Source organism: Oryza sativa, chromosome 9 (genome assembly GCF_034140825.1).
Source record: "Oryza sativa Japonica Group chromosome 9, ASM3414082v1".
NCBI classification, from domain to species: Eukaryota; Viridiplantae; Streptophyta; class Magnoliopsida; order Poales; family Poaceae; genus Oryza; species Oryza sativa.
Window position 1 is genome coordinate 6292505 of NC_089043.1, and position 20402 is coordinate 6312906.

At 45.2% G+C, this 20402-nt stretch overlaps 1 long non-coding RNA gene and 1 pseudogene across 1 annotated transcript; one reads left to right on the plus strand and one right to left on the minus strand.

The window, feature by feature from the left end:
• Positions 1–9866: 9866 nt before the first annotated feature.
• LOC136351803 (uncharacterized) lies at positions 9867–10591 on the minus strand (annotated as a pseudogene).
• Positions 10592–16571: 5980 nt separating this feature from the next.
• Positions 16572–19222, plus strand: LOC107277725 (uncharacterized). Its single transcript, XR_001540116.3, has 2 exons — positions 16572–18651; positions 18844–19222. It is a non-coding gene; the product is annotated as an uncharacterized lncRNA (long non-coding RNA).
• Positions 19223–20402: the final 1180 nt, after the last annotated feature.

Below are 20402 nucleotides of genomic sequence, written 5' to 3' on the forward strand. Positions count from 1 at the left end.
GGGGGAAGCTATCCTCAAGCTTGTCAGGAGGCGGCAAGGATCGCCATAGGAGAGCTCCGTGACCGTTACAATGATCTGTTGGCCGACACTGAGTATCGTTGCCATCCTCGTCAGCCCCAGGGAAGTGACCGTGCCAGCTATGTTGATCCTGAAGGAATTGAGAATGATGCTACCATAAGACATTTGGTCGAGATGCTGTGGGCCATGGATGAGTCCCGCGCTGAAGTTGTGTCAGCTGCTCAAGCTTGTGAAGATCGGAACCGTGGTAAGATCTGCAAGCTAGAGGACAAGGTTGATCGTCTGGAGAAGGAACTAGCCGAATTGAAGGGAGAAGCGCCACCACAGAAGGCCAGGGTTCATCTTACTGCAAGGAAGAGAGCTCTTTTTGTTCCCTGCTACCAGTTGGTGCCCAAGGTTCGTGTGGTGGCAAGAGAAGCTGTCCCAGTCCCAGTGGATCCTCCGGTCGTTAATTTAAGTGATGAGGAGGAAGAAGATTCAAAGCGCACCCATTCAAAGGTTGAGTGGGGTGCTACTCAAGATGATGAGAACGAGCCGAACGAGCCTTCAATCAACTCCGATGCCAGGAAGATCTAGATGTCTTGTTAAGTCGTTGCCTTAGTTCGTTGTGTTAGTTTGCTTGTTTAAGTTTGGCTATGTGTGGGTCTTGCATGTGGTTTACATCATTGGTGGGATGTAAATGCATGCGTTTGTTTGGTTTCGAGTGTTAGGAAGTTTGAGTTAAGTGGTGTGAGAGTCTTCAGTTTTATGTAATAATGAAACTCAGTTAAGATCAATAAAAGTCAAGTTAGTAGAAATTAATTCCCTGTCCTAAGTAGCTTTCTCCCTTGTTTCTCTTCTTGTGCTCTTGCCTATGCCAGATGGTGAACACCCGCAGCAATGGAAATGGGCCCAACAACAACAACAACAACAATGGAGAGAATCTCACGCTTGCCCAAGTCCTAGCTCAACAGGCGCAACTCATGAACATGATGATGCAACAACTCCAGAACCAACAAAACCAGGGGAACAATCATGCTCCTCCCCAGAACAAGTTAGCAGAATTTCTTCGTGTGAGGCCGCCTACTTTTTCCAGTACTACCAATCCAGTTGAGGCTGGTGATTGGCTACACGCCATAGAAAAGAAGTTGGACCTGCTTCAGTGCACTAACTAAGAAAAAGTCTCCTTTGCTTCATATCAGCTTCATGGCCCTGCCTTTGAGTAGTGGGATCACTTCTGTCTCAACAGGGCTACTGCTGAACCAATCACTTGGCTTGAGTTCACTGCTGCTTTCAGGAAGACTCGTGTACCATCGAGAGTGGTGTCTCTCAAGAAGAAGGAGTTCAGGGCGCTCACTCAGGGATCCCGTTCTGTCACCGAGTACATGCATGAGTTCAATCGTCTGGCCCGTTATGTTCCGGAGGATGTGCGCACAGATGAAGAGCGTCAAGAGAATTTCTTGGCAGGACTGAATGATGAGCTTTCTTACCCGCTAATGACTGGGGATTATTCTGATTTCCAGAAGTTGGTGGATAAGGCCATTCGTCAGGAGGATAAGTACAACCCAATGGAACAGAAGAAACGCAGGATTGCTCAGTTCAAAGCTTAGCAAGGGAATAGTCAGAGGCCGCGTCTCACTATGGGACCTCAGGCAGTGTCACAGGGAGGATCTTCATATGTTGTTTGTCCACAGCGTCAGTTCTACAACAACAATGCTGGCAATAACAACCGCAACCAAGCTCCACGTCCTGTTGCAACTCCAGTCCAGCACCCGCCTGTCAAAATTCTAGAAGTAGGTTGAGTTTGATCTTGGTGGTCACTCAATTCTAGAAATTTGCCGAGGGGTGTTTGGGGTTGAAGGCTGTGGATTTCCTCTGGGGTTTTTCCACAAGTGAGGCAAGGGGTTAATCGAGACCCAGCTCTTTGGAGCTCCTCAACGGAGAGTAGGATCGCAAGATCCAAACTTCGGGAAAAAAAATTGCTCTTGTCTCTTTCTGTGATATTTCTGTAGATGATTCTATGATATATCCTCTGCTTAGAATACCTGTGCACCATCTTGTGAAGATTGGCTTAGTCTCTTGTTTCGAAATTTGAATTTCATTTCTATTCTGTTACCCGGAAGTTCCGGGCTTGGGAGGCCGGAAGTTCCGGAGTTCCTTACCAGGAAGTTCCGGGTCTGTTTGAATTTTACCGCTGCGATTTGTTTTTATGTTTTTAGGGACAGCCTATTCACCCCCCCTCTAGGCGTCATCAGCGCGTTCAAGAGGCGCGGCCGATGGGGGAGGCCGGGTTGGCGCGAGAGGCGCGTCTTGGTGGAGGAGGCCGGCTTGGCACGAGAGGCGTGGCCGGCAGTGGAGGAGGCGACCTAGGTGTGAGGAGGAGCTGCCGGTGGGTGTGGTGTGGTCTTCGGCGCACGAAGGCTGGCCAGCGGGGGATGCCGGTGCAGGGGTCCCACATGTCGGCAGAGCTTGTGTGGTGGTGGAGCATCGGTGCGTCAGCCGTGGATTCGCAGGTGGTGAGTGGCAGGTGAAAACCTAGTCCGGCCTCGGCCGGATTGACAACGATGGTTCATTCCCCCTCCTGAGGGCGTTGTCGTGCTCTCTCACCCCTCGAGGGTGGTTGCCGGGCGAAAGTCCAGTCTTGGCTCCTTTGAGTCCCGACGGACGATGGCGGCAGTTTTTCTGTCACTTCTCTTCTTAAAGACGTCGTTTTGGCATCCCTAGGAGGTGATCTTGTCTGTGTCCCCTAGTGGCGGTCGGTCATGCTTAGCAGCGGCCGGTCTGGTGCTAGTCTTATCCTGGGCTTGTGTGTTGGCGATGTCGGTGTGTGGGTCGTGGTATATTTTTTCCTTTTTCCTGGTTACGACCCTCCAGGGTTGTAATCTTGTAATTTTTTCCTGCTCTATCAATGGAACTTCGCACCTTCTCGTGCGAGTCGTTCAGAAAAAAATGTTTAACAATTGCTTGCGATGAAAGTACGAGGCTGGTCGCTTTTGCTGGGGACTAGCTAAGCGTGAGTAAGGTTTCTGAGTAATTGAGATAATAGTGAAATGTAGTATTTTGGTCAAGTCTCCTTAGATATGCAACACATTTGTTTGCCACCTTCGAATTGTTTGACAAGCATGTATTAGGTTGAAGTTGACAGACAAGCTATTCCATCGAATGTCTCTCTTACTCACCATGCGGCATCGTGGTTAGTATATTGAAAGGTGTCAACCGTGATTGTGGATACACTGAGGATGAGTGAAAAAGATATTTGGCAGATGGTTGCATGCCTCCCCCTGTGCGACGCAACCACATGGCGCCACGGAACGCTGCGGTGACGACACGTGGCGTTTTTTTTCCCTTTTTTTGTTTTCTTGGTTTCTTTCAGTTTTTCCTTGGTTTTTGTTCTTTTTTTTACGGTTTTTTTTTCAGTTTTTAATATACGTGTATACAAATTTTGTATAAGTATATATACAAAGTTTGTATACGTGTTTTCTTGTTTTATTCCAATTTTTTTAAATATGTACATATATATTGTACACATACGTATACAAACTTTATGTACGTGTATATTATTATACATAAAAAATACATATAAAAATTATACATATATATTGTATATTGTTGGTGAAATTACAACCAGGGTACCCATTTCTATAGTTGGCCATATGGGCCGCCCAGCATGGCATGGCCCAAGCACGATCGGGCCTGGGCTGAGGTCAGTCGGGCTGGCACGGCCCAACCAACAAGCCGTGCCAGCCCACGGGCTACGGCCACAGCCCAGGCACGGCCCTAGTAGCCTCGGGCCGTGCCGGGCTAGCCCGACGGCCCGGCCAGCCCATCGTGCCCATGCCGGCCCAGGCACGCCCTGGCAAAAAAAACCCCTTCAACAGTTCAATTCAATACAAAAAATTGTCATAACACATCAAATTCATGAAATTCACATGTAATTCATCAAATTGACAACCACTTCATCAAATATATCAACCATTCAACAAACTTACAATCACTTCATCAAATAAATTTACAATCACTTCACTTCATCAAGTCACAGATTTACAATCATTTCAAATCAATTCATCAAAGTCATCAAGTCATCTACTATGCTTCATCAAGTCCATCTCAGAATTACAGAATCACAGAATCACAAACAGAACTCAGAAAGTCAGAATATAAAAGGGGTTTATATAAGCTCCTTAGTGCAATGGCTGCCTCATTAAAAACCTTTCTAGGTAAAAACTCACACCTCGTGAGAAAACCCTAGAAAGGAAAAGAGTACAGCCCACAGCTAAAATGTTCACATCAATTACAATCATTTAGTTCAAGGGTTTACATCAATTTCATCATCAAGATACATATTCTCATAAGCATTTTGAAGCTCCACATTCTCAGTAGTATGCTGACCTTTTGCATCTGCTAGCTCCCAGTCCTTGAGCACTACCAGAATTTCCACCAGCCTAGGGTTTAGACGCCGCCGACGGTCCTCGATAATCCTGCTAGTTAAGCTAAAAGTAGACTCGGACGATATAGTAGAAACAAGAACAGTCATAACATCTTTAGCTAAGATTGAAAGAACAGGATAAGTTTGTTTGTGCTGTTGCCACCAGCTAAGGATATTGAAGTCATCATCATATTGGTTGACTGTGTCACTGTCAAGATATGCAGACAGTTCAGAAGCATTGAGATTAGTAGTTGAAGAAGCTGTCTGAAGCAAAGCAGTAGTAGATGTCATCCTAGATAATGAACCAGCACCGAGCCCAGTACCTGGACTGGCACCAGCACCAAGCCCAGGACCTAGACTAGCACCAGCACCAAGCCCAACACCTGGACTGGCACCAGCAGCAACAGAACCAAAAATCTTCCCCCATGTAGTCCTTTTCTTACCAGTGGAAGGGCCTGGAATACTGGAACTATGCAATCTAACAGAACCAAACTTACTTTCATACTTAGCAAAAGTATCAGACAATGCAGCCCTAACAGTAGTTAAATAAGCAGAGTAATCATCACCAATGAGTTGAGCCATAATCTGAAGCACTTTACTAAACCCCCTGATCTTGGCCCTAGGATCCAAGATAAATGCAAATGAATAAAGAATTGGAATTTTAGACCAGTAGTTCATGAACTTATCTTTCATGGGACCACCAGCATTTGCAAGGTTTTCAACATTGCCATAAGTGTTTAGATGTCCAGCAACCTCTAAAATGTGATGCATGATTAATGGAGATGTTGGATAATAAACACCAGACAAAACAACAGTTGAATTATAAAACTGTTCAAGGAAACATAAAACAGATTCAGCACATGCCCAATGTAAGTTTGTGAGTAATGGATGGCCATTAACAAAAGGATGTTGCGTACTAATAAACACTGTGAATGGTTCCCTATGTGGTATGAGATGCTTAAGCATTATATAAGTTGAATTCCATCTAACATCCATGTCCCAATCAAACATACGAGGATGATAACCCGCAACAATGCAAACATTTTTATATGTAGCTATGCGCTGATTAGATGCATTCAAGAATGAAATAGCAGCTCTAATGTCACTTAGCATGGGCTTGAACTTGTCAAGTCCAGCCTTAACTATTAAATTGATGATATGACACGCACAGCGTTGATGCAAAAATAAATCAGCAACATAACCAGACAGAGCAGGAGTAAGGGTTTCCATTGCTTTAGAATTAGCAGAAGCATTGTCTAATGTAATAGAGAAAACCTTATCAGTATACCATAATCTTCAGCAACTGCAATCACATGCTCAGCAATATTAGCACTAGTATGTGACACATCAATGCGCCTAAGACCCAAGACCCTCTTCTCTAATTGCCAATCAAAATTAACAAAATGAGCAACAACACTCAAATAATCTTCCTTAGCATGACCAGACCATATATCAGATGTCAAAGCAATAGAGCTAGCAGACTTGAGACGCTCAACAATAATAGAACGACGATCATTAAACAACTTATGAAAATCTATGGTAGTAGTTTGTCTAGAGACATAAACAAATCTAGGGTTATGAGCAGCCTTAATATAGTTCACAAAAGTAGGAGATTGACCAAAACAAATTGGAAGATCCTCTCTAGAAATCAATCTACACAATTCAACCCTAGCAACTTCAGGACTATATTCCCATGGAATAACAGAACCATCTGCATTAAATCTAAGCATGGACTGAGGCAAAGCATTAGACCCAAGCCTTCTAGGTTTGCATGACTTAATATGCCTAAGCAAATGTCCAGTGCCAGCAGAAGAACGAGCACTCAAAGTTTTATGACAGTAATTGCATTTAGCAGAGACTTGATATACGAACCCTATTACCATTGGTCGTTTCATAAAATTCCTCAAAGTCATCCCATACCATGGAGGTTTTGGTCTTCTTGTTGGTAGCAGTGGCACTAGAGCCAGTCGGTGTCCCATTGCCACTGCCGCCAACCGGTGGGTTGTCGTCGTCGATATTCACACGGATCGGGCTGTCAGAGGTATTGCCGTACACCTCCACACGATCCTCCTCCACATCATAATCATCATCACCGCGCACATAGTCCTCAACTCGTAGTTGATTGAGCTAGGATCGTCGTCCATCGCGGGCACTACGTTCCCTCAACGGCGGCTGCCGCTAAGCAACGAGCTTGCGACCTGCAAGCAGCCAAGCACACTCAAAGTTAGGGCTCGGAAATGGAGAAGGAAGAAAGATAAAAAAGGATGGGTTTCATGCTTGTACCTGCGCAGCCGGAGCACCGGAGTTGCCGTTGAAGACGATAGGCTCACGAATCCACGAGAAGACCAAGGGATCTGACAAAGAAGAACAAAAGGGAAAGATACGAAGAGGAAGGATGGATCTGGAAGAGTGGAAGGAAGGCGACTCAGGCGACCATGCATGGCCAGTGGACCTCATGCGCCCCTCGTGCAAGTCAGGCGAGGCATCGATCGGAGACGAAGAGGAAGGCTGGATCTGGAAGAGTGGAAGGGAGGCGACTCGGTGTCGGTGAGCGCCTGATCGGCGGAGGCGGAGCGGCGGACGGTGGAGGAGGAGAACTGGTGGGCGGGGGAGCGGTGGAGGCGGAGCGGCGCTGCGGCGGAGGTGGCTGAGCAGTGGCCGCGCCGCCGCTGGCGTGGCGGCTAGGGTTTGGGTTAGGGTGGAGTGGCGGAGAGCGAGGGTGGGCTGGGGAGGGGACGCCGCTTATATATGGGGGCGCGCGCGGTGCGGCGCCATGGCCTGCCTCTGTCTGTTGGGCTGGGCCGTGCTCGTGCCTACCGTTGGTGCGAGCCGTGGTCGTGCCGACCGTTGGGCCGTGCCGTGCCGGGCCGGCCCATCGTGCCAACCTCGGTCCGTGCCGTGCCGGGCCAGCCCACCGTGCCTAGCCATAGGCCCAAGGACGGGCCCGACTGCTACCAGGCCGTGCCATGCTTGGGCCGGGCCAAAATCCCGTGCCGTGGGCCGGGCCATCGGGCCTCCGGCCTTATGGCCAACTATACCCATTTCCCCGGCAAAACAATTACAAATAAAATAAATGGCATGCTCAAACCATTCTTAAAAATAAAAAGCTACACCCAGACTAGTGCGGCTAGGGGTCCTATCTTGGTGGGTACCGTGCCCACCTTCATCTTCTTATGGGATAAGTATGTAGCACAAGGTCCGCCTCGAACCTGGCATTGCTCTGGGTCTCGAGCTTAGTTAGCTCGTCTAGTTACACACTGCTTTGTGAAGAGGAGTGTTGAGATATATAAAATCTATGTCTTAAGAATGTAACATAAGGTCTGCCCTGGACCCGGTCTTGTCCTGGGTCCCGGGCTCACCTTAGTCCTTATAAGACCTACGCTACTCAGTAAGAGAAGCGTAGAGACATATAAGATCTACATCTTAAGAAGTAGACTAAGGTCTGCCTCAGACTCGACCATATTCTAGATCCCGAGCTCACCTTAGTCCTCATAAGTCACACTTTTTGCAAGGAGTGGAGGGTGGAGGCATATGATTAGAAGGTATAAACCAAGGTCTTCCTCGATTCCAGCCTCGTCCTGGAATCCAGGCACGCCTTAGTCCTTGTAGTTTTTGCATTCTTCTACAAAGAAGAGTGTCGAAACATACAAAATAACTACATTATCTACTCATCAAAGACATCTTCGAGAAGCTCGTCTGAGAATAGATGAATCATGACAAAAAGCGCGAGGGCGCGACCTCAGGGCCAGTTGGGGTGATGGGCGTGCTACACAGGCTGTTGTGAAGCAGTCCTCTCTTTTATAAATGAAACAGGTTTATGGGGAGCCCCAACCATTCTAGCGCTGAGTCATTACCACCGGTGCCGTCTTGGACGAGTGTCAAACATGCCCGCTCCACCTGATTTAGCTAAACGGGCAAAAGCAGAACCGTGCCGCTATTTCAGGCAGCCCGAGTTCCACCAAGGGCTAGCTGGCGTGACCCAGCTGTCTCGGACAGAAGCCCAGGTACCCGGGGTAATGCAGGTTTCAAATCTTAGTGGGTTTCTTGAAGACTGCTTTAGATCAGTATACCCCCACCCTTCCCCACACACCCTACCCCCTCACACCCTACCCCCACCCCTCCCCACCCCCCATGCAACACCCCCCCAATCAAATCCCCTCCCGTTAGGGGTGAAATCGGGTCGGGTTCGGTCAGATCTCACTCTTCCCATATCCTAACCCACATTTTATAATCGGAATCGGGTTGGATACGGATAGTATCGAATACGGATACAAGCACGGATAATATCGGGCACAAATATGAGACGAATACGTACCTAGATGGATACGACCACTATCGGTTACAAATATCTTTTCGGGTATCACGTCAAAGCAACGATCATCTATACTATATAGACAATAGCTATATATTCAACCATCCCCATATATCCATAATGTGACTATATTATTAGGGTTTAAGATATACGAGCAATACGACAAGGAACAATCGATTTTTAACTGGAAAAATTGAAAGTTTGGTTGAAATTGAAACGATGTGATGGAAAAGTTAGAAGTATGTGTATGTAGTAAAGTTTTATACGATAGAAAAATTGGAAGTTTAAAGAAAAAGTTTGGAACTAAACTCGGCCTGACTTGTGATGAGCTGCTGACTTCCTGTTCCTAAAGAGATGAGGATCAGCTGGCAGCAAAGGCATGTAGCGGCGGTGGCCGCAGCTCAACGGATGCAGCAGGTGGTGGCGCGACGGGTGCTGCACCGTAGCACCAGTGGCGCTCGTAGTCTCGGCGTCATTGCTTAGTGGGATTAGTGAACACTGAACAGTAATTAGTATTTTTGGTTGTTGGGTTGTTAGGCATGGTTTCCTGGTTGATGGTGGTCATTGTACTAGTGGACCTTTTGGCCACTAGTGCTTTATTGGGCTAGGCATGTTATCTGGGTATTATCCGGATATATAACCGGGTAATACCCGTATTTTTACCAGATAATCCGTATCCGTCGGATACCGTCCTCCCGAATCCCATCTCATATCCGATAGAAAATACCCGTATTCGAACCCGCTATCCGTAGAAACTTCCGGGTACCCAAATTTTTTACCCAAAATTGTCCCGAAATAATACGGCCGGGCGGGCGGGTAATACCCGCCCCGTTTTCACCCCTACCTCCCGTGCACCTACGCTTAACGGAGTAAGGCTGTGTTCGTTTGGACGTTTTCCCAGCGCGCTACAGTAACACGGAAAACGGAACGGTTCATTAACACGTGATTAATTAAGTATTAGCTAATTTTTTTTTCAAAAATAGATTAATTTGATTTTTTTAAGCAACTTTTGTATAGAAACTTTTTGCAAAAAAAGTACACCGTGTAGTAGTTTAAAAAGCGTGCGCGGGGGCAAAACACTGTAGCGCGCGCTGGGAAAACGTCCAAACGAACCCAGCCTAAATTTTTTCCTATCAACTCTATCTGCTAACTATATTTACTCCCTCCCTCTCCCTCGTAGAAACCGTTCACCCACTTTCCCCTCCATCTCCACTTTTTATGGATCGGCAGCGACGATTACGGCCTGCGGGTGCGGCAGGCGGTCGCCGGCTTGGGCCTCCTCGGTGTGCTGGGCGGCAGGCGGCGGGGTCCCTCCAGCTTCCTCCGGCGGCGGGCGACGGCGACGGCCTGCGCCAGCAGCGAGCGACGACGATGGCCTGCGCCAACGGTGGGCGACGGGCTCGGCGGGGCTGTCCCTCGCCCGGATCCGGCGACGGCGGTCGTCCTCCGCCTGGATCCAGCGGCGGGGGTTTGAGGTAGAGCTGGCTTCGACGCCGCCGAGATGACCCTCCCCGTCCACATCGGTGCCTCCCTTGGTGCCGCCACCTCCCCCGTCCATAAAGCGCCGCCACCATCGCCTTCTACTCCTGTCGCTGTCCACCCCTTTTTTTTAGGATCGGCGAACGGCGGGCGAGATCCGGGCTGGTTGTCGGCGTTGGAGGTGTGGAGGCGCGTCGTCCAGTTGTGAGTTGGCAACAGGACGGTGGACGCCATCCAACCATCAGGCGCCACCCTTGCCCCCTTCCTGTTGCATCATCCTCCGCTCCTCGTCGCCGGATGTGACGAGGACCTCGGCAGTGCCGATGCGGAGGTCTGCCTCAACAGATCGAGCGGCGGCATCGACCTCGACGGCAACGTTGATTGGGCTACATCCTCGGCGGCGGATCGAGCGCACATCAATGCAGCTCCTCTCTAAGCGATAGCGGCAACAACTGGATCAGGAGGCCTCTCCATCGTCCGCCCGGCCATCCACCTTCGGCATCAGCTTCGTCGAACAGGAGGCGGCAGCCTAGGCGGCGGCGCGGCAGGGGGCGACCACCTCATCGCGTGCCTGTGATCCCCCGCCGCCGGATCCAGGCGTCGCCTCCGGCATGGTCGAGGCAGCGAGGCGTTCTTGGTATCGATGGTGGTGGACTAGATCTTAATCATGTGGTCAGCTTGCACCTCCTTCCTTCCTCACATCTGAACTAATGGCCGCCTGGGAGGTTCTCGTTTTATTGATGCAGCGCCATGTCGGTTCTTGGTGGATGCCGAATCCTTCAAGATACTCCTTCCCCGTTCCATGTTCACCGAGGACAAGGTCACCTTGCTCAAACCCTTTTTCCTCATTTTGATAACGCTTGTTGGTGCTGTGTTGTTGCTTGTGTGCAGGTTCTAGACAAACAACACCATGAGCGATTCCATTCGCCCGGCATCACCTCCAGCGTCGATATGTTCTGCTCCCTTTCTCCTGTTCTTCTTTCTTTTCTACACTTCTTTCACGCCCATGGTTTTCGCAGTGATCAAAACCATGGTTGCATGATCAGGTCTATTGATATAGTGTTGTTTTCACGATGCAATCAGCACCCCCTTCTTTGCTCCCATCTGAATTTTCTTTTGATTCGTGAATTCACTGTATTATGTTCAGGAAGCTGGGAAAAGGAACAGGAGGATATATTGTATACAGTTAAGTGATCGAGTCCTGATGGATGCCAGTGGTGATGGCGCCACAGGAATGATGTCTTGTTCGCCGTCCTTAATCTGGCCTGAAATGCATGAACTGAACTGTAGGTGGGCGGTCTGATTCAGATGCTTTTCCAGTGGCGATGCCCTCTAGTTAGTTAAAGGAACTAACAGCAATGATGTAATTAGCCTGTGCAAGGGGCTGGGCTCATATCAGTAGATTTTTTCCCATTGTCTTTTTATTTGTGATTGTCTTTTTCTAATATTTTTACTGTACGATGGTGAAATGCGCAAAATACCCTGTTGTAATGTTTTTAGTCGTGTTAAATGTGTATACGGTTGTATCAATACAGTATTGCTATTCATGTTACAATGACAAACCATTTATCCACCGAAATATGCTAACATATATAACCTATAAGTCTTTATAACTCCATCAGATGTTCTCCAAAAGTTGGCAATAAATTATTTACTAAGAGAAGGATGGTACAAACCAATAACCTATTTACAAAAAGAATATTGGTCGTGAACAATCTGCTAGTAATTCTTTTACCTATGGTTCCACGTCGGAAGAAAAACAACAGTGCGCGAGAGTGGTAGCAACTCATTTACTCATAGGCTGATAGATTGTTACTACCGGTGGGTGGGGGTGGGGGGTGGGGTGGGGGTAGGTTGTGAGGGGAGCGTTTTAGTTATTACGCACCCTGGGTATGGTTTAGCGCTGTCATATATATATATATATATATATATATATATATATATATATATATATATATATATATATATATATATATATATATTAACTGGTGCTACATGGAGTATAGGCTCCAAGATTTAAATTGAGTATATACCCAATTTGAATGAGTATGAAATTTTTTAAAATGTTTAGATATGAACATTAACTTCTTTACTAATAAGTTCAAACTTGTTCAAACAAGTTTGAACTGAGTTTGAACTTTTTTTTTGTTAGATTTTGGTTCTAGGTATATAACATTCAAACATATAATTCGTTATGTATGTAATAATGAATTGTGAAGTAAAGTTGAGTTTAAGTTGTTTTGTTGTTAGGTGTCACACCCTGATTTTTGATTCAGGATTTATAAATTATTTAATAAATTATTATTAGAATTTATATTAAATGTTCATTAATTTACAAGTGAAGTTAAATGTGGGAAATAAAATTTCCTAAATTTAAGACATGGATGGATTTAATTTTTATTAAATTCTCCATGGTTAATTATACTCTCTGGAATTTTCTCAGATTTTTTCGGAGCTCAATTCCTAATTTTTAATCATACAAAGAGCATTTCAGTAATTACCCACATATTAAATTAATCATTAAATGGTCTAATTATAATTTTGTTAAGTACTTTGAGTGTCCAAGTATGTTCAAGATTTTTCTTGGAATTATTTGAGCATTGGAAGTATTTTTAACAATTCAAAGATCATTTCATTGATTAATTTAATTGGAAAAGTAATAATAATCCTCTTCCTAGTCTTGGGCCCTTTCCGGCCCATCCCCCCTCTTTTGTGTGCACAGCCGTGCAGCCCTAGTCGGCCCAGCCGAGTTTCCCCCTTCTCTTTCTTTCTTTGCTTTGTTTTCAGCCAGCCCAAGACGAAAAGTCTAATTTGCCTCCCTCAACACTGTTTATCTTCTACCTCTAGCAGCCGAACTGAGACCGATTTGGCTCGGTTTTTCTCCTCCAAATCTGACCTTTCCCCTTGTGTTTTTCTAAAATTAGTTGAGGGGAAATATTCCTCTTATCCTCCTCTATCTTTACCCCCAAAAATCGGAGCTAATCGTTGAGTATCTTATCCGAATCGAACTCGTTTTCGAGTTTATCTCCAAAACCGAGTTTTTGATTTTCCGGATCGATTTCTTGCGGGAGGAGTCCGATCTCTTCAATCCAAGGCTATAAATAGGACCCCCTAGTCCTCCTCTTTCGTTTGCCCCTCTCCCGTGGTCTCCCGTGCCTCGTAGCGCCGCCGCCACGTGCTCCACCCCGCCGTCGTCGCCGGCCGAGCTCCATCCGCGTCGCGCCGCCGCCTCCGTCGTCGCCGCCGGTCGCCGTCATCGCCGTAAGGTGCGCCGAGGTGTGGAGAAGCCCGGCCGCTCTCTCCCCGCTGTCGCCGGTCACCGGAGCCCCGTCGCCACCGCCGACCGAAGCCGCGCCGCCAATAGACCTCGTCGCCGGCCGTCGTCGTTCGTCGTTTGGTTCGAGGGTGAGTACCGTTGGGTTCGTCTCGTCGTCCTCTACGTGTTCATGTCCTCCAAAGTCGCAGCCGACCATCCAATCTCCGGCGAGGTCGCCATCTTGGTCCGGCCATTGATGAGGTCATCATGACATCATCGGTTTTTCTTTTTCCCGTTTTTCTAATAGATTAAATCTTCGGAAATTCATAACTAAATCATCGTAACTCGGTTTTGAGTGGTTCAAGTTGCTAAATTCATCTAAAATCATGATCTACATGTTTGTTTACTTTATATGTATTGTTTATTTGGTTTTTATTAGTCTTTTTCTTCGTTTTGCGTGTTAGCTTGTCGTTTCCGTCGTTGCGAAGGTTCGTGAGTGCGTCGGAAGTGATCAAGAAGATTAATTGAAGACCGATTATTGCAAGGCAAGTCACACAGATCCTAAACACAATCCTTTGAGCATGTTGATCCTATATTTAAATTCTCTATTTATTTCAACTGTGCATTTATTTTCGAATGTCACCGGGTGGTGTGAACCTATTCCTTTGTTATGGCCAATTTGCATTGAATGCCCTATTCCTTGATACCTTGGGTAATAAATTGATTAGCTTGAACCTTATGTATTGGTTTGGTTCAGCTAAATGTTATATATATAATTGCTTAGCAATGCTTAGAAACATTAGCTCACTAATGGGATGAATCATATATACTACATTATTATTTATGGTTATATTTAATGGTAGCTCACGATGGTTAATCGTGTTATGATAATTAATTGGTAATTAAAATATGATTAATGGTGGGTTGTGAGCACATGGTTTTGAAGGTCGTGCTCATGACAATTAAGGACCGGTTCGCGAGCTACTGTTGTGAAACATTTATCGTGCTAACCACAAGCCAGCGTGGGCAACGGCTTTATCTTTTGTGTAGCGTGATTCATTATAGTGCGCCAGACTGAGAAGTGGCGAGAAGTCCACGGGGGTCGCTGGGGAGTCCATGCCTTGTTTATAAGGGGGTGATTATGATCCAGGAAAGGTGCGCTGTAATGGGTTATGTTGTGCAAGGGGTATTGTCACAACTCCTTTCCGAGGTACCGTGGTGGTATTGAGGCACATGGTGACATGATGTGGGGTTGTGTCTTGTGGGTACAGTGGTACACCTCTGGCCAGAGTAAAACTATTCGAATAGCTGTGCCCGCGGTTATGGGCGGGTTGAGCAATGTTTTTCGTGATTAGTCTCACACCTCTCACAATAATTATGGATGTTATACCTGGTAATAATTTGCTTAGCTCCTGGTTTGGAGTTAGATCTGTACAGCCGGGTATGGTTGTTCAGGATGGTTGGGCCTGTGCAGCATGGGTGTGCTGTTCAGTGTTGATTAAAATTTTTAATTAATTACTCTACTGTTTTACTACTCTTAACTCTTTGCTAAATGCTGCTTTTGCAAATGAGCCTATATTATGCCATCCTTTGGTATCCTTGTGCACTTGCATATTTGCTGTGTGGCTTGTTGAGTATGTCATATACTCATTCTTGCAATAATCAATCAAACCTCAGTTGAAGATAAAGGATCCAGAAGGAGAAGACGTTTGGCTTATACCCCAGTTGAGCTGCCTGTGGGAGTGGAGCTGAAGCCATCGCTAGACCGTTAATTCCGCTGCTGTTTTCTTTTCTTTTGTAAGTATGTAACGTTATTATTAAGATGGATTTGTATATTAAATTGTCAGTTTGTGTACCTCGGCTGATTCCTGGACGAGGATTTTATGCACAAATTAGTTCGGAAATTACTAGTGAATTTTCGGGCGTGACAAGTTGGTATCAGAGCCAGGTTGACTGTAGGATAAGCCAAATGGTCAAACCTTAAGGACAAATCTTCCGAAAACATAATTTGTGAAAATTTTCCTTTCTTCCTTATCTAGAATTCTTTGCAAATCGTTTTGTCGTTCTTCCCCCTTCCTCTTTCAACTTGAGTAGTCGTTAATCTTGATGGAGAAACTCGAAGACGTCGATGTTGTCAACTTCTGCAAGTCAAGTGGATCGAGGAATAAGAAGATGATAGTCGAATCTTAAGTGTTCAGATAGAGTGAAGTTTGGAATCTATCTTAGAACCTATGCCGCCAAAGTGTCTTTGAAGAATAGTTAGTAGGGTAGAACACTTGTTGTTTGCTTTGTGTGTAGGTATGGTTGCATTCCCATCATTGGAGTAGTTCATTGATGAGTGTGTAACTATACTAGGTTGCTTGCTTAATCAACTTGAACAATATAATGGTCTACACACATCAGATCAGTGTTAACCTGGTTAAGGTCTTGTCTTTAGTGTAACCCCTCTCCTTCTACCTTTTCTAATCTGCATCAGAATGGTGGGATCATTTCCGGATGAACAGAGCAGAACGACAACCAATCACTTGGGAAGAGTTTACCGAAGGATTCAAGAAGACACACGTACCTGTAGGAGTTGTTGCTTTGAAGAAGCGTGAGTTTAGGGCTTTGAAGCACAAGGATCGTACCGTGGCAGAGTATCTTCATGAGTTCAATCGTCTGGCACGTTATGCTCCAGAAGATGTGCGTACTGACGAGGAAAGGCAGGAGAAGTTTTTGGAAGGCTTAAAGGATGAGCTGTCAGTTATGTTGATCTCTCATGACTATGAGGATTTTCAGGAGTTGGTTGATAAAGCAATTCGACTGGAAGACAAGAAGAACAGGATGGATAGATATCATTCATATATATATATATATATATATATATATATATATATATATATATATATATATATATATATATATATATATATATATATATATATATATATATATATATATATATATATATATATATATATATATATATATATATATACACTATATACTATACCGCACCTACGATGCGTAATAACTAAGATGCTCCCCATCACATCCTAAACAACCCCCCCCCCTCCCCATGCCCCCCTCCCAAAAAAACCCACCGAGCCCCCAGGCCCCACACACACAACAATGACCATCCACGCTCCCACCACCCCACGTCCCACCCCGGTTTTCACGGATCGATCGAGAAACCTCGACGACGTCGTCGCCCTCGGCTACCCGGATCTCGGTGCCCCCGCCTGGATCTGGAAGCAGGCTCCACGACGACGACGGGCGCCCGCCGTTCTCTGCCCACGGCCTCCACCGGCTTCCCTTCCGCCGTCGCCGCCTCGAGCTCGTCCCACCCCCCTCCCGCCGGCCCTTGCCGATCTGCTCCACCCAAGCCGCCGCGACGCCGCTCCGCCAACCTCGTGGGGCGCTCGGTTCTCAGCCACCGGCCCCCGTCGCCCTGCAACCCCCTCCCCGTCGTCGACATGGTGGCCGCCTCCATGGCTCCCCAACGGTGGTCGGTGGTGGCGATGGCGGTCAAGGCCGCTGGCTCGGTGAGGTCTGGCCCTCACCTAAGGCTTCTTGCTTGGACATCTCTGGTAACTGCCCCTGCCGCCTTGTCTATTTTCTTCCCTCGACTCGATTGATTGCCAAGGATTGGTAGGAGGAGGTGGTCACGTGGTTGTATGTTCTTTCATCAAAGAAATTCACCTGGTATGTTGAGGGATCGATGGATGGATGGATGCTCGTATGTGTTCAATGGAAGTCACGATGTTTTATTCATCTGGTGTTTTATTTTTCTCCATGATCTATCTGCTCGATCGATATCTATAGGCTATAGCTGTTGTGTTTTTTTGAAAAAGCATAGTTGCCGTGTTTGATCAGTTAATTGCAGCTTATTTGCGGGCGCCGGATATGTGGTGATTGCTTGTGTTCGTTCAGGTGCTGTATAACATACATACATGTTCCATCGTAGATCGATTTGTCCCCTGTCTAGCTAGTTGCATCTTCCTTACTGTGCTTTGATTTGCACGGGTTAAATTAAGCCATACACTTCAATTTGCTTCTGTCTCGTTACATGAATTTGCGAACACATCTCCCATATGTCCCGTATATACTGTTAGATTTCTAAACAATTCACACACACCAATTCATGACTGAAAAAAAAAAGACAAGAGCAGTTTTCTAAACATTGTACGATTTGATTATGCTCTCATCTAGATTTAACATTGCTGCAATTTTGATTCTTTGTGCTAGAGAGCGCCCTATTATGCTAGTAAGATTGCCACAAACTTGGATTATAATTTCAGGTTGCAAGGATCTCTTTCGGCACGACTATCAAGTTGCCAGGTAAGAGCAACCCGTTTTACCTTGTTTTAGTTTGGTTCAGAACTAAAAATTGCTTGGTGCTTTGAAGAGATATGATTTTTACCTATTTTTAGTTTGATTCAAAATCGAAAATTGCTTGGTGCTATCAAGAGGTAATTTTATTCAACACGCCATCACAACCATCCGTCTGAATATGTTCCGCATGATAGTGCATTTGCTTAGTTATATGCTAATATGAATATATGAATAGTTATTTGCCGTAGCTATGACGTGCAGTCCATATATGGAACCAATCAATCACTGTAAAAAAATGAATTTATCTCTGACTTCCTACCAGCAGTCTAGCAACAAGCCTGACCACAATGAAATTCTTTTTTTTTTTTGAGAGCTCTCCACTTTGAGTACAAGCTGTAGTATCTGAACATACGTCGCACTCCACACACACACACCCCTACACGCATGCTAGACCTATCAACTATACACACACACGTGCTAATGAGATACACAAAGCCACCTAAGGATCTTGTGCGCTATTGTGGCGCTGGCACGGGAGAGCTGGAAATTTATTTATTTGGGAATAAATCCCGGTGAGACGCGCGGGTGACGATCCCAGGGATCGAACCCGTGCGGGCTGCTCGCTCACCAGCGATGCTAGCCAACCGAGCAACGCTCGGTTCTCACCACAATGAAATTCCTGCAGGATGCATTCAACACCTCCTTACTTTTCCGGTCTGAATTTTATATTTTAGTTGTCAATTGGTCTGTGCAATGTTGAGGAATTTGGAACTGGAACAAGAGGAGATTCTATATACAATTATTGCACAATGTCATTGATTGCAGGCTAGGAGTACAAACTTGGTTGCACAGCTGAAGAATAGCATGGTAAACAAATCCCATTTTTTCTTCTTTCTAAAATCCTAGCATTGTCTACTGGATCGAACCATTGTTGTTGTCGATAAGATCCAAGTCTCACTACTTCACCATTTCTACCGATCATGTTTGAATTTAGTTTTTGTAATCATGGTTCATTGTTGTGCGCATTCTAAGCCCCTGTGGTTCATTGTTTTTTTTCAGATCCCTCTCTTGATGGGGATCGCTTGTGCACGAGCTAGCTGCCGCCAACCGTCATTGGCCTTCTCCATCGATTTCTACCTGTAGCTAATCTGCTGTGGCTGCCAACAAGTCCTGCCCATCAGAACTTCTAAGGTTGCCGGTGCAGGCTTCATCATCGGCTACTATTTGTCCTCTGCCGATGCAATAGGAATAGCGAGTCTACTTTTGTTAATTGTAGAATCAATGTATCTGTGTCCCTGAATCTTTGTAAACATGTCTGTAGTTTTTTACTAGACAAAAATGTGGTTGTAATTTATTTTGGCTATATCGATTTGTTGGTAAATATTTTACTCTAATAGTCAGGGACTAACTTATTTCAATGAGAGAAGATTGTAGTAAATTTTGTGGGTAGAGCAGTCTAGGAGAAATTTATTTTCTAAGAGAATACCAGAGTCAATCTTGTTGGTGTGGCGAGATTAAAACTAATCTATTTATTTGGAAAAGGCAGGAGGCATTATTTTATGAGTGAGGAAAAGCCAGAAAAATTAATGGCCATTCTAAAGTAATCCATTTACTGAAAGAAGATAGGAGTAAATTTTACGAGGAATAATTAATTTACTGTGATAAGGGATGTAGTAGATTTTGTGTGAAGTAAATTATTCTCTGAGTGGATGTAGCAGATTTTCTGTGAAGTAAATTATTTACTGAGTGAAGACCAGAGTAGATTTTTCTATCGGAAGTAATTTCTTTCTCGAGATAACACCGAAATATATATATATTTGGCTATAATAATGTATACGTGAGTAATTGATTTACTGGTAAAGTTATAGTGTGACTGAAAGCTAATAGTTTATTTACTAAAAGAAGATTAGGTGAGAAAGTAATTTGTTAGTAAATTTTTTACTCCAAAGAAAAGGAAAACAGCAGAGTGCATGAGAAAAAAAAAGAGAAAAAAAACAAGAAAAAAAGGAACGGAGGGAATGCGGAGTGCGGAAAAAAGAAAAAAATGAAACGGAGAAAAAAAAGGAACGGAGGGAATATGGCGTAACGAAAAAAGAAAAAAAGAAAATGGAACGGCGTTGGGTAAAAAAGGAACGGAGGGAGGTTGTTGCGCGGGAAAAAGAACGTGGGCGTGGGAGAGGGTGGGCGCGTGGGGAGGATAGAGGTGGGGAGCGTTTTACTTATAATGCACTCTGGTGCGGTTTAGCGCTATATATATATATATATATATATATATATATATATATATATATATATATATATATATATATATATATAGGCAAAATTTGCTACAGGACACTCAAAAAATATGTAATTAGCTGTGGGACATCATAAAAACGTGACTTGGCTTTAGGACACTTTAAAAAAGATGTAATTTGCTAAAGGATACTGAAGCCATTACTTTATTATTTCTTGGATCAAATGGAGAGAGCAATTTTTTAAAAGACGATAATGCCCCTCAGACCTCTCTCCTTCCTCTTGTCTGCAGGTAAAAAAGAGAAAGAAAAAGAAACAAGCCGTCGTTTCACATGACCCACACAACAACATACAACAGTGATGTGGTGTCCTCCATGGAGGAC